At 41.5% G+C, this 16,488-nt stretch overlaps 1 long non-coding RNA gene across 1 annotated transcript in view; it reads left to right on the top strand.

The window, feature by feature from the left end:
- LOC115836900 overlaps window positions 1–15,761 on the top strand; it is a 39,586-nt gene extending 23,825 nt beyond the window's left edge. Inside the window, exon 3 of the long non-coding RNA XR_004031899.1 lies at window positions 15,702–15,761. This is a non-coding gene — a long non-coding RNA (uncharacterized LOC115836900). The remainder of the gene's footprint in view (window positions 1–15,701) is intronic.
- Window positions 15,762–16,488: the final 727 nt, after the last annotated feature.

The raw sequence follows: 16,488 nt of genomic DNA, 5'->3' as shown, positions 1-16,488 counted from the left end.
GAAGAGGAGGCAGTATTCAGATCATAACAGTGTGTTTGTGTGTGGATGTGTGCATGCTTAAGAAGTGGTTTGAAGACCATTTATTCTGCATGGCCTTGCGTGAAAACGTGATTCATACTATTATGATCTCCTGCATATAAGCCAGGCTAGCTCTGTGTGTATGTGTGTGTGTGTGTATGTGTGTATGTGTCTGTGACTTTATTGGAGTTTTGGAGAATACTTCAGGGACACACAAATTGGGTTCTACTTCCACTCTCTCTGCCTTATACCTACCTCACTAGGACCCTGCACACTTCAAAAGCCCCATCCAGAGGTTGAGGAACAGTTTCGCATCTGGAATCTCTTCTCTGGGAAGTGCCCAGAATACCTCTCCTTAGATGCTCAGAGACAAGATGCGAGCAAGTGATGGAGGCATGGGTCCAGGGCCAGACAGCCTGGAGACCTCCCCTCTCTGAGCCCACCATCCTCCACTGTAAAATGCAGACACTCCTAGGACCTTACTCACAGCCAGGGCTGCTGGGGATGGCAGGATGGCTGTGCATATTGTAGACTGCATTGAGGCTCTGATCCAAAGAGATGACCTGGATGTGAACTCCAGCCTGTATTCTCTTCATAAACTGTGTCTAAGCCGAGGCTTCAGGCTTCCTACCATAGTGTAGCGTTGATCTCTACAAAGCCAGGAAGGCTACCATGCCCATGTGTGCAGTTATTGTCATTTGGGGGAAAATCTTATTAAACAGAAAAGCAGACTTATAAAAACATACCCTTAGCCGGGCATGGTGGTGTATGCCTGCAATCCTAGCTATTCGGGAGGCTGAGGCAGGAGAACTGCTTGAACCCAGGAGGCGGAGGTTGCGGTGAGCCGAGATTGTGCCATTGCACTCCAGCCTGGGCAACAAGAGCGAAACTCCATCTCAAACAAACAAACAAACACAAACAAAAAAAAAAATACCCATTTTGGCCAGGCACGGTAGCTCACGCCTGTAATTCCAGCACTTTGGGAGGCTGAGGTGGGTGGATCACCTGAGGTTGGGAGTTGGAGACCAGCCTGGCCAACATGGTGAAACCCCATCTCTACTAAAGATACGAAAGTTAGCTGGGCATGGTGGCATGTGCCTGTAATCCCAGCTACTCAGGAGGCTGAGGCAGGAGAATCGCTTGAACCCAAGAGGCGGAGGTTGCAGCGAGCTGAGATCGCGCCACTGCACTCCAGTCTGGGCGACAGGGTGAGACTCTGTCTCAAAACAAAACACAGAAAACAAAAAATACAACAAAAAAATACCCATCTTAATAATATCTTTTTGTTTCCTCCTTTCTTCCCATTTGAAGGAATGTCTGGGAAATACTCAAATGCCTTTGCTTACGCTAGATGGCAATCTGGCATCACGGTAAAATTGGCATTTATTGAAATTTTTTATTTTTACTTTTCAATTTTTAATTGTAGCAAAATATATGTTACACAAATAAGCCATCTTAAGCATTTTGTTACTAATATGTTAATAATATGTTACCCATAGAATAAGCTTATTATTTTAGTTTTTTTTTATATTCTTAAACCGTGGTAAAATAGTACAATTGAATATTCACCTTTTTACCTAGAGTCAGGACTCACCTAAGGGCAGAGATATGTTCTGAGGATTGCGTTTTTAGGTGATACTGTCATTGTGTGAGCATCCTAGACTGTACTTACACAAGCCTTGGTGGTAGAGCCTATTGCTCCTAAGCTACAGACCTTTTCAAGATGCTACAGTACTGAATTCCATGGGGGACTTTAACACAATGGTAAGCATTTGTGTAACTGAACATGTCTAAATATAGAAAAGATAACAGTAAAAATTTGCTACTAAAATCTTATGAGACCACTGTTCTGTATATAATATAATGTCATTGACCAAAATGTTGGTATGTGGCTCATAACTGTACATATATATGTACATATATATACACATTTTTTTGGAGACAGAGTCTCACCCTATCCCCCAGGATGGAGTGCAGTGGTGCGATCTTGGCTCACTGCAGCCTATGCCTCCCGGGTTCAAGTGATTCTCATGCCTCAGCCTCTCGAGTAGCTGGGATTACAGGTGTGCCACCATGCCTGGCTAATTTTTGTATTTTTAGTAGAGATGGGGTTTCGCCATGTTGGCCAGGCTGGTCTCGAACTCCTGACCTCAGGTGATCCACCTGCCTTGGCCACCCAAAGTGCTGGCATTACAGTTGTGAGGCACCGCACTCAGCATATATACATATATTTTGTTTTGTTTTGTTTGTTTGTTTTTGAGACAGAGTCTTGCTCTGTCACCTAGGCTGGAGTGCAGTGGTGTGATCTTGGCTCACTGCAGCCTCCGCCTCCCAAGTTCAAGCGATTCTCCTGCCTCAGCCTCCCAAGTAGCTGGAACTACAGCATAACCATGTTTTTAAGTGTAAAGTTCAGCAATTAAGTACATTGACTTGTTGTATCCTAATCTGCCCCATACGTCTTCAGAACTCCTTTAGTCTGGGAAAACCATGACTCTATATCCATTAAGGAATAACTCTCCACTTCCCTTTTCCAGCTCCTGGCGACCACCATTTTATTTTCTATTTCTATGAATTTGACTCTTCTAAGTACCTCGTATACCTAGAATCATATATTATTTGTCCTTTTGGTATGGATTTATTTCAATTGACAGCATTCTTCAGGGTTCATCCAGATGGTTGCACCTGTCAGGATTTCCTTTACTTTTGTTCAGTTTTTATTTTGGAATCATGGGATACATGTGCAGGTTTGTTGCAAAGGCATACTGCCTGATGCTGAGGTTTAGGATATGACCGAACCCATCACTCAGGTAGTAGGCATGGTACCTGATAGGTAGTTTTTCAACCCGTGTCCTTCTTCCTCTCTCTCTTCTTTAGTTGCCCACAGTGCCTGTTGTTTCCATCTTTGTATCCATGTACACCCAATGTTTAGCTCCTGCTTGTAACTGAGAACATGTGGTATTTGGTATTTGGTTTTCTGTTTCTGAGGTAATTTGCTTAAGAAAATGGCCTCCAGCTGCATCCATGTAGCTGCAAAGGACATGGTTTCATTCCTTTTTTTTTTTTTTGAGATGGAGTTTTGCTCTTGTTGCCCAGGCTGGAGTGCAATGGCACGATCTCGGCTCACCACAACCTCCACCTCCCGGGTTCAAGTGATTCTCCTGCCTCAGCCTCCGAAGTAGCTGGGATTACAGGTGCATGCCACCACACCCAGCTAATTTTGTATTTTTAGTAGAGACGAGGCTTCTCCATGTTGGTCAGGCTGGTCTCGAACTCCCGACCCCATGTGATCTGCCTGCCTTGGTCTCCCAAAGTGCTGGAATTACAGGCATGAGCCAAGGTGCCTGGCCGGTTTTATTCCTTTTTATGGCTGCACAGTATTCCACAGTGTAGGTGTACAACACTTTCTTTATCCAATCCATTGTCGATCGGTACATAGGTTGATTCCATGTCTTTGCTGTTGTGAATAGAATGGTAATGAGCATACAGGTTCATGTGTCTGTTTAGCAGAATGATTCATTTTCCTTTGGGCATAAACCCAGTAATGGGATTGCTGGGTTCAACTCTTAGTTTTTTGAGAAATCTCCAAAGTGCTCTTCACAGTGGCTGGACTAATGTACACTAATTTGCATTTCCACCAAGAGTATGTAAGCGTCCCCCTTTCTCTACAGCCTTGCCAATATGTTATTTTTTTGACTTTTTAACCAAAACTTGGTTAACAAGCAACTTGGGTTGCTTCCACTTTTTTTTTTTTGAGACGGAGTCTGGCTCTGTCGCCCAGGCTGGAGTGCAGTGGCGCGATCTCGGCTCACTGCAAGCTCTGCCTCCCGGGTTCACGCCATTCTCTTGCCTCAGCCTCCTGAGTAGCTGGGACTACAGGCGCCCACCATCATGCCCAGCTAATTTTTTGCGTTTTTAGTAGAGAACAGGGTTTCACCATGTTAGCCAGGATCGTCTCGAACGCCTGACTTCATGATCCGCCCACCTTGGCCTCCCAAAGTGCTGGGATGCTTCCACTTTTGACGCTCATGAATAATGGTGCTATGCCCATGGGTGTACAAATATCTCTTTAATTTTCTGCTTCCAGTACTTCTGGGTAATATCCAGAGGTAGAAAGATAATTTTATTTTTATTATTTTCAGAACCGTTGTAATTTTTTTTTCACAGAATCTGCATCACATCACAATTGCACCAAGAGTGCAGATGTGCCAACTTCTCCAAGCCCTGTGGGTGGTTGTTATCTTCTGTCTTATGGATAGTGGCCATGGAAATGGGAATGAAGTGGTTCATTATCTTTTTGCCAAAGAAAAAATATTTCTTTCACTTTTCAATAATAATTACTTAATAATGGGATGTATTTGTCTGTTGGTTCCTGCACAACTTCTCAAATATCAGAATCAGACTAGACTGTGTCACCCTGATGTCCTCATCCTCACTGATTTTCATATGGTTATTGTTTTTTTCATAGATACCACTGATTACCCATCATCACAAAGATACAATGACCGCAAAAAATAAAAATAAAAAAAATGAGAGAACCAATGTAGAAACCGTGAATCCCTGCAGCTTATACTTAATGTGGTGTCAGAAGATATGAAATATTGCCATACTTCCCTTAAAACTAAACTGTAGGGTTACCTCTTCAGACAGATGTGGCTATAAGGATATAATAGCAGGAATGCAATCCGTGTTCATCGGATCAGGGAGAGAATGGAGAGGGTGACCTGGTTGCCGGGCAACCCCCAGTATCCTTGGAGATGAGTCACCATGGAAACAGCAATAACTCTTCATCTCCTTTTTTCCAGCCCCTGGCAACCACCATTTTATTTTCCATGTCTATGAATTTGACTCTTCTAAGTGCCTCATGTACCAATAATCAGGTACCTAAGTACCTCATATACCTGGACAGTGGTGGGGACGGCGGGGAAGCAGTTCCTCCTCAGCCAAGGGAGCTGTGGAGACTAAGGAAAGTGATTGGATGTTCCACAGTTCTTTCATGGACAACCTCTTGTTTACTCAAATGATCTCCATTTATAATCTCCTCTGTATCATTTGTATATCTCTTAGACCACTTTTTCCCAAAAATGTAGTTCCAGGACTCCGGGGGGATATCAAGATTTGGAATCCACAATTCCAAATAATTGTCCTAAACATATGAAGAGTTTATTTGCATTTTCCCTCATTTTCTGTGGATGACATAATATTGCACGTGTTTGATGTAAGTAGACAATTTGATCATAGCCATCTAGTGGTAAGGAAAACATTAAAGATATTTGCAGAAATGAAAAGCAACACCACCTTTATTGCAAAGTTTGTTTGGAAAAGGCAAGCGTACATTTTTCTGTTGTGCTTCGTTTCACTGCGCTTCACAGATACTGAGTTTTTTTGAATGGAAGGTTTGTGCAAGTCCGCATTGGCAAGTCTGAGAGTGCCATTTTCTCAAAGTATGTGCTCACCTCATGCCTCGGTATCACGTTTTAGTAACTCTCATAACAGTTCGAGCATGTTTATTGTTATCATGTATGTTATGGTGATCTGTGGTCAGTGATCTTTCATGTTACTGTTGTAATTATTTTAGGGCATCACAATCCACATGCATATGAGACGGGGAATCTAAACAATACATATAGCTGGGTGCAGTGGCTCACACCTGTAATCCCAGCACTTTGGGAGGCCGAGGTGGGCAGATCACCTGATGTCAGGAGTTTGAGACCAGCCTGGTCAACATGGTGAAACCCTGTCTCCATTAAAAAAGCAAAAATTAGCCAGGTGTGGTGGCATGGGCCTGTAATCCCAGCTACTTGGGAAGCTGAGGCGTGAGAATTGCTTGAACCCAGGAGATGGAGGCTGCAGTGAGCCGAGATCGCACCACTGCACTCCAGCCTGGGCGAAAGAGCGAGATTTTGTCTAAAACAACAACAACAACCACCACCACCACCACCGTGTGTTTGTTCTGACTGCTCCACTAATTGCACTAATTGTTCATTCCCCCATTTCCCCATGTCCAAGCTTTCCTATTTTGTGAGACACAACTGTATTGAAATTCTTCCAAATCATAACCCTACAATGATGCTAAAGTGTTCAAGTGAAAGGAAGAGTTGCTGGTCTCTCACTTTAAATCACAAGCTAGAAATAAGTATGCTTAGTGAGGAAGGCAGGTTGGAAGCCGAGACAGGGTGAAAGCTAGTTTTCTTGCACCAGTTATACAAGTTGTGAGTGCAAAGGAAAAGTTCTGGACTGGAAATAAAGAGCTACTCCAGGGAACATACAAACGATAAGAAAAGGAAATACGCTTGTTGCTGAGTCAGGAAAGCTTGAGCCATCTATGAGGACAGAAAATCAAACCCGCCGGAAAATTGCCTTAAGCCACATAGCCTAACACACAGTGAGGCCCTAACTCTCCTTAGTGCTATGAAGGCTGAGAGAGGTAAGGAAGCTGTAGAAGAAATGTTGGAAGCTAGCAGAGGTTGATTCATGAGCTTTAGGGAAAGAAGCCATCTTCATAACATGAAAGTGAAAGGTGGACCGGGTGCAGTGGCTCATGCCTGTAATCCCAGCACTTTGGGAGGCTGGGGCGGGCAGATTGCCTGAGCTCAGGAGTTTGAGACCAGCCTGGGCAACATGGTGAAACCCCATCTCTACTAAAAATACAAAAAAAAATTAGCTGGGCATGGTGGCACAAGCCTGTAGTCACAGCTACCCGGGAGGCTGAGGCAGGAGAATTGCTTGAACCCAGCAGATCTAGTGAAGGTCCTTTGTGAGTACATCAAACAACAGATTTTCAATGTAGACAAAACAGCCTTTGATGGGAAAAAGATGTCATCTAGGACTTTCATAGCTAGAGAGAAATCAATGCCTGGATTCAAAGCTTCAAAGGACAAGCTGACTCTCTTCTTAGGAACTAATGCAGCTGGTGATGTTGAGTTGGATCCAATGCTTTTTTTTTACTATTCCAAAAGTCCTAGGACTCTTTATTTATTATCCCCCCCCCCCTTTTTTTTTTGTGAGGCAGAGTCTCGCTCTGTTGCCCAGGCTGGAGTGCAGTGGCACAGTCTTGCCTCACTGCAACCTCCACCTCCCGAGTTCAAGTGATTTTCCTGCCTCAGCCTCCCGAGTAGCTGGGATTACAGGTTGCACCACCATGCCTGGATAAGTTTGGTATTTTTAGTAGAGACAGGGTTTTGCCTTGTTGGCCAGACTGGTCTCAAACTCCTGACCACAAGTGATTTTGCTCGTCTTGGCCTCCCAAAGTGTGGGATTACAGGCGTGAGCCACCATGCATGGCCTAAAAATTCTAGGACTCTTCAGGATTGTGCACTTGCAAATGGACTCCTTGTTCCATTTACAGAGCACTCTTCTACCTGTGCTCTGTAAATGGAACAAGGAGGTCAAAATATCGACAACATTTGATGACTTTGTGGGATTCAAGATTTCAACGGAGGAAGTCACTGCAGATGTGGTAGAAAGAGCAAGAAAACTGGAATTAGAAGTAGAGCCTAAAGATATGACTGAATTCTGTAATCTCATAAGAAAGTTTTAGCAGATGAGGAGTTGCTTTTTTTTTTTTTTTTTTTTTTTTTTTGAGACAGAGTCTCACTCTCGCTCTGTCACCCAGGCTGGAGTGCAGTGGCGCAGTCTTGGCTCACTGCAACCTCCACCTCCTGGGATCAAGCGATTCTCCTGCCTCAGCCTTCCGAGTAGCTGGGACTACAGGCAGGTGCCACCATGCCCGGGTATTTTTTTTTTTTTTTTTTGTATTTTTATTAGAGACGGGGTTTCACTGTGTTAGCCAGTGTGGTCTCAATCTCCTTACCTTATGATTCACCCCCCTCAGCCCCCCAAAGTGCTGGGATTACAGGAGTTGCTTCTTTTGAACGAGTAGTAAGTGGTTTCTTGAGATGGAATCTACTCCTCGTGAAGATGCTGTGAACATTCTAGAAATGACAAAGAATTTAGAATATATCCTCCAGTTCACAATATCCCCACCTTAATGTAAAATATATTATTGCTAAAAACAATTATGAGTCACCTGACCCTTCAATGAGTCATAACCATTTTGCTGGTGGAGGGTCTTGGCTCAATGCTGGTGGCTGCAGACTGATCACGGTGGTGGTTGTTCAAGGTTGAGGTGGTTGTGGCAATTTCTTAAAATAAGACAACAATGAAGACCGTCACATTAGTTGACTTACAAAATATTTCTCTGTAGCATGTGATGCTGTTTGGTAGCATTTTACCCACAGAACTTCTTTTAAAATTGAAATCCATCCTGTCAAAACCTGCTGCTGCTTTATCAATTAATTTTATGTTTTATATTTTTATCCTGCAATTTACAAACCCCAGCCCCAACATTCATTATGCGGGTGATCATGAAGAAGCTACCTGTCCGTTCTGATCCTCACAATACATTATAAGCGATCGATAACTAATAGCTTGTTTTTTTTTGCATTTCTGGTATAAATATGGAATACAATTCTATTGTAATGATACAACAAAAAAAAGTGTTAGAAAGAAGAGTCACCTTCTTTGTGAGTTTTTCCCTAACCACGGTATCCACACTTGTTAAAGCAATTTCCTCCTCAATATTGTCATAAAAGATGCGGTAGTTTTTTTGTTCCCTATCTCTCATGGTGATGTAACAGATGGTTTATCTGTTTTCCCCTCCGGGCCATGAACTCTGGGAATTTGGGCTGCATTTTTAAAGCTGTATCACTGGCAGTTTGTACTCAAAAAGCAGGTAAATATTTCCCTGGTTACCCCTTGATTTAAGAAGGAAACACAATATACCTAAACCTATGGGATAGAGCAAAAGCAATATTAAGAGAGAGGCTTATAGCAAAAACCTCATACTTCAGAGAGGTAGAAAGCCTTTCAAATAAATAAATTAATCATCCACCTAAAAAACCTAGAAGTGCAAGAACAAATCAAACCTAAAATTAGTAAAGAAAAGAAATAAGGAGCAGGTCAGAAATAAATGAAATTGAAGTTAATTACCAAAGGTCAATCAAACAAAAAGTTCATTTTTGGAAAAGATAAACAAAATTGAGAAATCTTTAGCAGACTATGAGAAAAAGAAAACCAAATAAATAAATCAGAGACAAAAAGGAGACATTAAACTGCTACCGAAGAAATATGAGGGATTATTAGTGGCTATTTTGAACAACTATTTTCTAATAAATTGGAAAATCTTGAAAAAAATGAATAAATTCTTGGGCACATTAAACCTACCGAGATTGAAACATGAAGAAATAAACAACTTTAACAGACCAATAACAAATGACTATATAGAAACAGTTAAAAAAATGTGTCCCATGATATAAGAGCCCAGGTCATGATGGCTTTATTGCTAAATTCTAGCAAACATTTAGATGAGAACTAATGCCAAATCTACTCAAACTCTTCCAAAATACTGAAGAGAAGAGACTACTTTCAAACTCATTCTATGAGCACAGAATTATGCGGATACTAATATCAGAAAAAGATACAACAAAAAAGGAAAACTATGAGCCAATATTCCTTATGAACATAGAAGCAAAAATCCTCACGAAAATGGTAGGAATCGAATTCAACACGTGAAAAGATCATTCATCATGATCAAGTAGAATTCATCCCAGGGATGCCAAAGAGGTTTAACATATGCAAATAAACAAACACATTAGCAAAATCACAGACAAAAACCATGTCATTGTTTTAATAGATGCTGAAAAAGCATTTAATAAAATTCAATATCCCTTCATGAAAAAAACTGTTAAACAGTGTATGAAAGGAACATGCCCCCAAATAGTAAAAGCCATGTGTGGCAAACCCACTGCTAACATCACAATAAACGGAGACAAATAAGAAGGCTTTCCTTTAAGATTTAATATAAAGGAAAGAGGCCCAATTTCACCATTTTTACTCAGCACAGTTCTAGAAGTCCTAGCCAAAGCAGTTAGACAAGAGAAAGAAGTAAAGGGCATCTAAACTGGAAAGAAAGAAGCCAAATTGTCCTTGTTTGCAGATAACATAATCTTATATTTAGAAAACCTAAATATCCCACCAAAGAAGACTGTTAAAATTGACGAATGAATTCAAGAAAGTTGTATGATACAAAATCGAAATGTAATAGATAGTAGAGTTTTATATGCCGTCAGTAAACAATCTGAAAAAGAAATCAAGAAAGCAATCCCGTTTGCAATAGCTACAAAAAATTACCTAGAAATAAATTTAAATAAAGAAGTGAAAGATCTCTACAATGAAGACTATACAACAGTGATGAAAAATATTAAAGAAGTCACAGAAAAATGGAAAGATATCCCATTGTGATGGGTTGAAAGAATTAATATTGTTAAAATTTTTATACGACTGCAGCAAACTACAGATTCATTGCAATCCCCATCAAAACACCCGTGACATTTTTTCACAAAAATAGAACAAAAATCCTAAAATTTGTATGGAACCGTAAAAGACCCTGAATACTGAGCAAAGAGAACAAAGCTGGAGACATTACACTACCAGACTTCAAGATACGCTGCAAAGCTATAGTAACAAAAACAACATGGTGCTGGCATTAAAAAACAGGTACATAGGCTGGGCACGGTCATTCACACCTGTAATCCCAACATTTTGAGAGGCCAAGGCTGGTGGATCACCTGAGATCAGGAGTTCGAGACCAGCCTGGCCAACATGGTGAAACCCCATCTCTACTAAAAATACAAAAAACCTTAGCTGGGTGTGATGGCAGATGTCTGTAATTCCAGCTATTCAGGAGGCTGAGGGAGGAGAATCACTTGAAACTGGGAGGCGGAGGTTGCAGTGAGCTGAGATCACACCATTGCACTCCAGCCTGGGTGACAAGAGTGAAACTCCATCTCAAAAAAAAAAAAATCCCAAAAAACAAAATAAAACAAAAAATATGTAAATATATCAATTAAACAGAGTAGAGAATAAAGAAATAAATCCATGCATTTTCAACCAACCCATTTTCAATAAAGGCACCAAGAACATACACCAGAAAAAGGTGGTCTGTTACATAAATAGTGCTGGGGAAGCTGGATATTCTTATGCAGAATGAAACTAGACCCCTATCTCTGACTATATAAAAAATCGATCAAAATAGATTAAAAAGATAGATGTGAAACTATGCAACTACTAGAAGAAAGCATTTGGGAAGTGCTTCAGGACATTGGTCTGGGCAAATACATTTTGAGTTGACCTCCAAAGGACAGGCAACTAAAGCAAAAATGGGACCACATCAAGCTAAAAAGCTTATACACAGTAGAGGAAAAAACAGCAAAATTAAGAGAAATCTACAAAAGAGATACCTGCACTGTCATGTGTATTGCAGCACAATTGAGAAAAAGCCAAGTTATGGAATCAACCTATGTGTCCACCAATGAATGAGTGTGAAAGGAAATGTGTGTGTGTGTGTATGTGTGTGTATATATATATATATATATAATGGAATATTACTCAGCCACAAAAAAGAATGAAATCCTGTTCTATGTGGCAAAATAAATAGAACTGGAGGACATTATGTTAAGTGAAATAAGCCAGGCACAGAAAGACAAATGTGACATATTCTGACTCATATGTGGGGGAAATAAAATTGATCTCATGGAGGTAGTGAATAGAATGCTGGTTACAAGAGGCTGGGAAGGATAGGGGGAGGGAGGGATGAAGAGAGTTCAGATAATGGGCACAAAAATATAATGAGATAAAATGAATAAGATCTAGCGTTCGATAAGACAGTAGGGTAACTAAAGTTATCAAGATTATATAGCGTATTTCAAATAGCTGGAATAGAAGGTTTGGAATGTTCCCACATAAATAAATGAAAAATGTTTGAAGTGATGAACATCCTAGTTACCCTGACTTGATCATTATTCATTGTGTGCATGTATTAATTTATCACATGTATCCCATAAATATTGCAAAAATTACGTATCAATTAAAAAATCACCACCATTGATTAAGACCTGTCCATGGTGCTGAAGTGCATGTAAGGTCTGCGAAGAGGCCTGATGCTACCTAATGTAGGCAAAGCTGACCTCAAAGTATATTTATAGAATAAATGGCAGCCAAGCTTTGTGTATTATAAATGAAAAAGGAGGCCCAAACTGGGTCATGCCCTGCCCACTGCCCCACATAAGGACTGGTTATATATTTATTTTATCACTCAATCATCACTTAGCATGTGACACATGTTAGGGACAATGCTGGTAACAGAGGAAACAGAAGTAGTCCATATGTGGTCATAGCATTCCACATTCCTCACAGTCTGTGGGTTTTCTGAAGGCACAAAGCTGACAATTACTATGTTTATATTTTGTTTCCCCAATGGTTTAGAGCAGTGCCTGAACATAAAATGTATTGATTGCTAAATAAATGAGATTTCTGGAGATCTTGACAAAATCAGAGCATATTGAAGGATGAATCAGAAAAAAAAGAAGCAAGGGGAAAATATGGGAGAAAGGCAGAGAAGATTGGAAGAAGGAGGGAGAGAACATCAAAGACAGGCAGAGTCCATTCACACAGAAGGAGATTCTAGGAGAGAAACGGAGAAAGGCAAACAGTTTGGCTCCAGCCACATTGGCGTTTCACCTTCCCTGGATTGAATAAAGTTCAGGACCTTTGCAGGTGCAGTTCCCTCCACCACCCTGAGTCTTCATGTGGCTCCATCTTTTCTCCAACCAGTGCTCTGAACAGAGTTCACCACCTAAGGGAGCCCTTTCTGACTGCTGTCCCCAGAACACCTGCTTTGTTCCCTTCTTGAGGCTGATGCTTCCCTTATTCGCTTTCTGTTGACTGCTTTCTCTCCATTGGAATATAAATTCCTTAGAGTATGATAAAAAAGATGGACCTAAAGTTGTGACTTTTTATTGGTCCTAGGTTTCTTACTGGAGGTTAGATAGGTCCAAAGGACAACAATAACAACTACTTCTTCTTTCCTGTGTATCATTATTAAAAGTATTATCTTCCTCCTTCTACTCTTATTTGGGAAGTAGGAATCAAATGATAATGGGATAAGAGAGTTGGAGGATACAGGATAGAAATGCAGTTATGCAGTAGGAATTCACTGGAAGGGAGAGGATGAAGGAGGTAATTTTCCAGGCACTGCTCAGCATCCTTGGAGAGGCATCATCATGAAATTACAGAGAGAACAGGCAGTGGAGAAGGAGCTGTTTCTCCCCAACCACATGCATCTGCAAGAGTGAGGAATGGAACAGGCAGAGTCAGAGAACAGCAGGGTTGAGGTTTTCCAAGAGAGGTACATGCAGCAGAATATGCAAGAGATTCGAGTGTGTCCAGAGGAATTTATTCTAACAATTGACCATGGAAGGTGACTAGATGGGTGTGAAGGTCAGTGAAAAATGGTTAAATCAAGACAGTGTTGGTCTCCAAAGAATAACGGGATGTAGGCCTTAGGTGAGAAAGAGGAGTCACTTGGAAATTAGGAGGTGATGTTGGAGATGGGATGCTAGAACTGAGGGGTTGGAGTGATTTTAGGCTAATGGGAGTGGATGGCTAAGGGCATTTGGACAATAGCCATGGAGGAGAGAGGGTGCCTATATAGCTAGTCAGGAGTGTCAGGAGAATCATCTCCATTAGGGTTTATCTACCCTGGCATTATTGAAAATATGATCTAGATAGTTATTTGTGTTGCAGGGAAGGCTGCATTGTGCATTGTTGTGTGTGAAATATGGTCTAGATAATTATTTGTGTTGGGGGGAGGGCTGCATTGTGCATTGTTGTGTGTGAAATATGGTCTAGATAGTTATTGGTGTTGCGGGGAGGGCTGCTTTGTGTGTTGTACATTGTTGTGTGTGAAATATGGTCTAGATAGTTATTTGTGTTGCGGGGAGGGCTGCTTTGTGCGTTGTACATTTTTGTGTGTGAAATATGGTCTAGATAGTTATTTGTGTTGCGGGGAGGGCTGCTTTGTGCGTTGTACATTTTTGTGTGTGAAATATGGTCTAGATAGGTATTTGTGTTGCGGGGAGGGCTGCTTTGTGCGTTGTGCATTTTTGTGTGTGAATATGGTCTAGATAGTTATTTGTGTTGCGGGGAGGGCTGCTTTGTGGTTGTGCATTTTGTGTGTGACATATGGTCTAGATAGTTATTTGTGTTGCGGGGAGGGCTGCTTTGTGCGTTGTACATTGTTGTGTGTGGAGCAGCACTCATGCTTCTACACAGGGGATGTCAGTAATTCTCCTCCACTTGTGTCCAGACCTCGCCAACTGTCTCTTGGGGGCAAAGTCACTCCTAGAATAGAAATACTAATATTATATATTAGTATTTAACATTTTCAGCTGTTATAATCTTTTAAAAATTTCAACCTTTGTTTCAGATACAGAGGGTGCAAGTGCAGGTTTGTTACAGGGGAATACTGCACCCAGATATTGGGCGTAGTACCTAATAGGTGGTTTTTCACCCCACACAACCATCCCCTGTCTAGGAGTCCCAAGTGTCTGTTGTTCCCAAGTTTATGTTCATGTGTGCTCAATGTTTAACTCCCGCTTATAAATGAGAACATGCCGTATTTGCTTTTCTATTCCTTCATTAGTTTGCTTAGGATTATGGCTTCCGGCTCCACCCATGTTGCTGCAAAGGACATGATTTTATTCTTTTTTATGGCTGCATAATATTCTATGATGTCTATGTACCATATTTTCTCTTTCTTTCTTTCTCTTTCTTTCTTTCCTCTCTCTCTCTCTTTCTCTTTTTCTCTCTTTCTGTCTTTTGATGGAGTTTTGCTGTTGTTGCCCAGGCTGGAGTGCAATGGCACAATCTCGGCTCGCTGCAACCTCTGCCTCCCAGGTTCAAGCAATTCTGCCTCAGCCTCCTGAGTAGCTGGGATTACAGGCACGCACCACCACACCTGGCTAATTTTTGTATTTTTAGTAGAGATGGGGTTTCTCCATGTTGGTCAGGCTGGTCGTGAACTCCCGACCTCAGGTGATCCACCCGCTTTGGCCTCCCAAAGTGCTGGGATTACAGGCATGAGCCACCGCGCCCAGCTCACATTTTCTTTATTGAATCCACCATTGATGGGCACCTAAACTGATTCTATGTCTTTGCTATTGTGAATAACATGACAATGAACATATGAGTTCATGTGTCTTTTTGGTGTAATAACCCATTTTCTTTTGGGTATGTACCCAACAATAGGATTGCTGGGTTGAATGGTAGCTCCATTTTAGGTTCTTTCAGAAACCTCCACACTGCTTTCTACAGTCACTGAACTAATTTGTATTCCTCTCAACAGTGCATAAGTAAGTGCTCCCTTTTCTCCACAGCCTCACCAGCATCTATTGTTTTTTGACTTTTAATAGTAGATATTCTGACTGGTGTGAGATGGTATCTCATTGTGGTTTTGATTTGAATTTCTCTGATGATTAATGATAATGAGCGTTTTCTCATGTTTGTTGAACGCTTGTGTGTCTTCTTTTAAGGAGTGTCTGTTCATGTCCTTGTCCATTTTTTCATTGGGTTATTTGTTTTTTGCTTGTTAATTTAAGTTTTTTACAGATTCTGGATATTAGACCTTTGTCAGATGCATAGCTTGCAAATATTTTCTCCCATTCTGTAGGTTGTTTGCTCTATTCATAGTTTCCCTGGCTGCACAGAAGCTCTTTAGTCTAGTAGGTCCCACTTGTCAAATTTTCTTTTTGTTTCAAGTATTTAATATTTATTTTCTTTCTTTTCAGATAGTGTCTTGCAATGTTGCCCAGGCTGGAGTGCAGTGGTTCCCCTCCTGTTGTGAATGTGAGTAACAAACCATCGTTTCAATGGCAGTCTTCTGCTGACCTGTCTACTTGTTGTGTATCAAACTGTGTGATTCAAATCAGCTTGAATTAAGTTTTTGTGAGTTCTGGAAAACCCAGACACCATCTGTTCTTGTGTGTGTGCGTGTGTGTGTGTGTGTGTGTGTGTGTGTCTGTGGTTCAGGAAGTTTGGAAGACACCCCATGGTCAAACAAGGTGGAGTCTAGGGCCACTTTCCCTGCCACATGACTATCTTATTAGAACCCTGACCACCACAAATGTCCAATCCCAAGGGTAAGGCAAGAGAGCAGCCCTGGAATCCCTCCTTTGGATGGTTCCAGGACTCTTCTCCTTGGATGCTCAGAGATGGGATGAAGAGCAGGTAAGGGAGGCATGGGCTCAGGGCCAGAAAGCCTGGTAACCTCCCCTTCCTGAGCCCTGTGTCCTCCTCTGTAAAATGCAGACACTCCTGGGATGTCACTCACAGCCAGGGCTGCTGGGCGTATTGTACTCTGCAGTTAGGCTCCTGTCTGAGGAGATGAGAGGATGTGAAATCCAGCCTGTACCATCTTCACAAGCTGTATGTATGCGTGGGCTGCAGGATTTCCACCACAGCATAGCATTGACCCGTCCAAAAGCCCCACAGCCGATCATGGCCCTGTATGCAGTTATTGCTACTTGGGAAAATTTCTTATTAAACAGAAAACAAGCGTAGGTGAAGATACCCATT

Source organism: Nomascus leucogenys, chromosome 10 (assembly GCF_006542625.1).
Source record: "Nomascus leucogenys isolate Asia chromosome 10, Asia_NLE_v1, whole genome shotgun sequence".
Classification (NCBI taxonomy): Eukaryota; Metazoa; Chordata; class Mammalia; order Primates; family Hylobatidae; genus Nomascus; species Nomascus leucogenys.
Note: the sequence above shows the minus strand (reverse complement) of the source record. Positions and strands in the feature narration are given on the sequence as shown.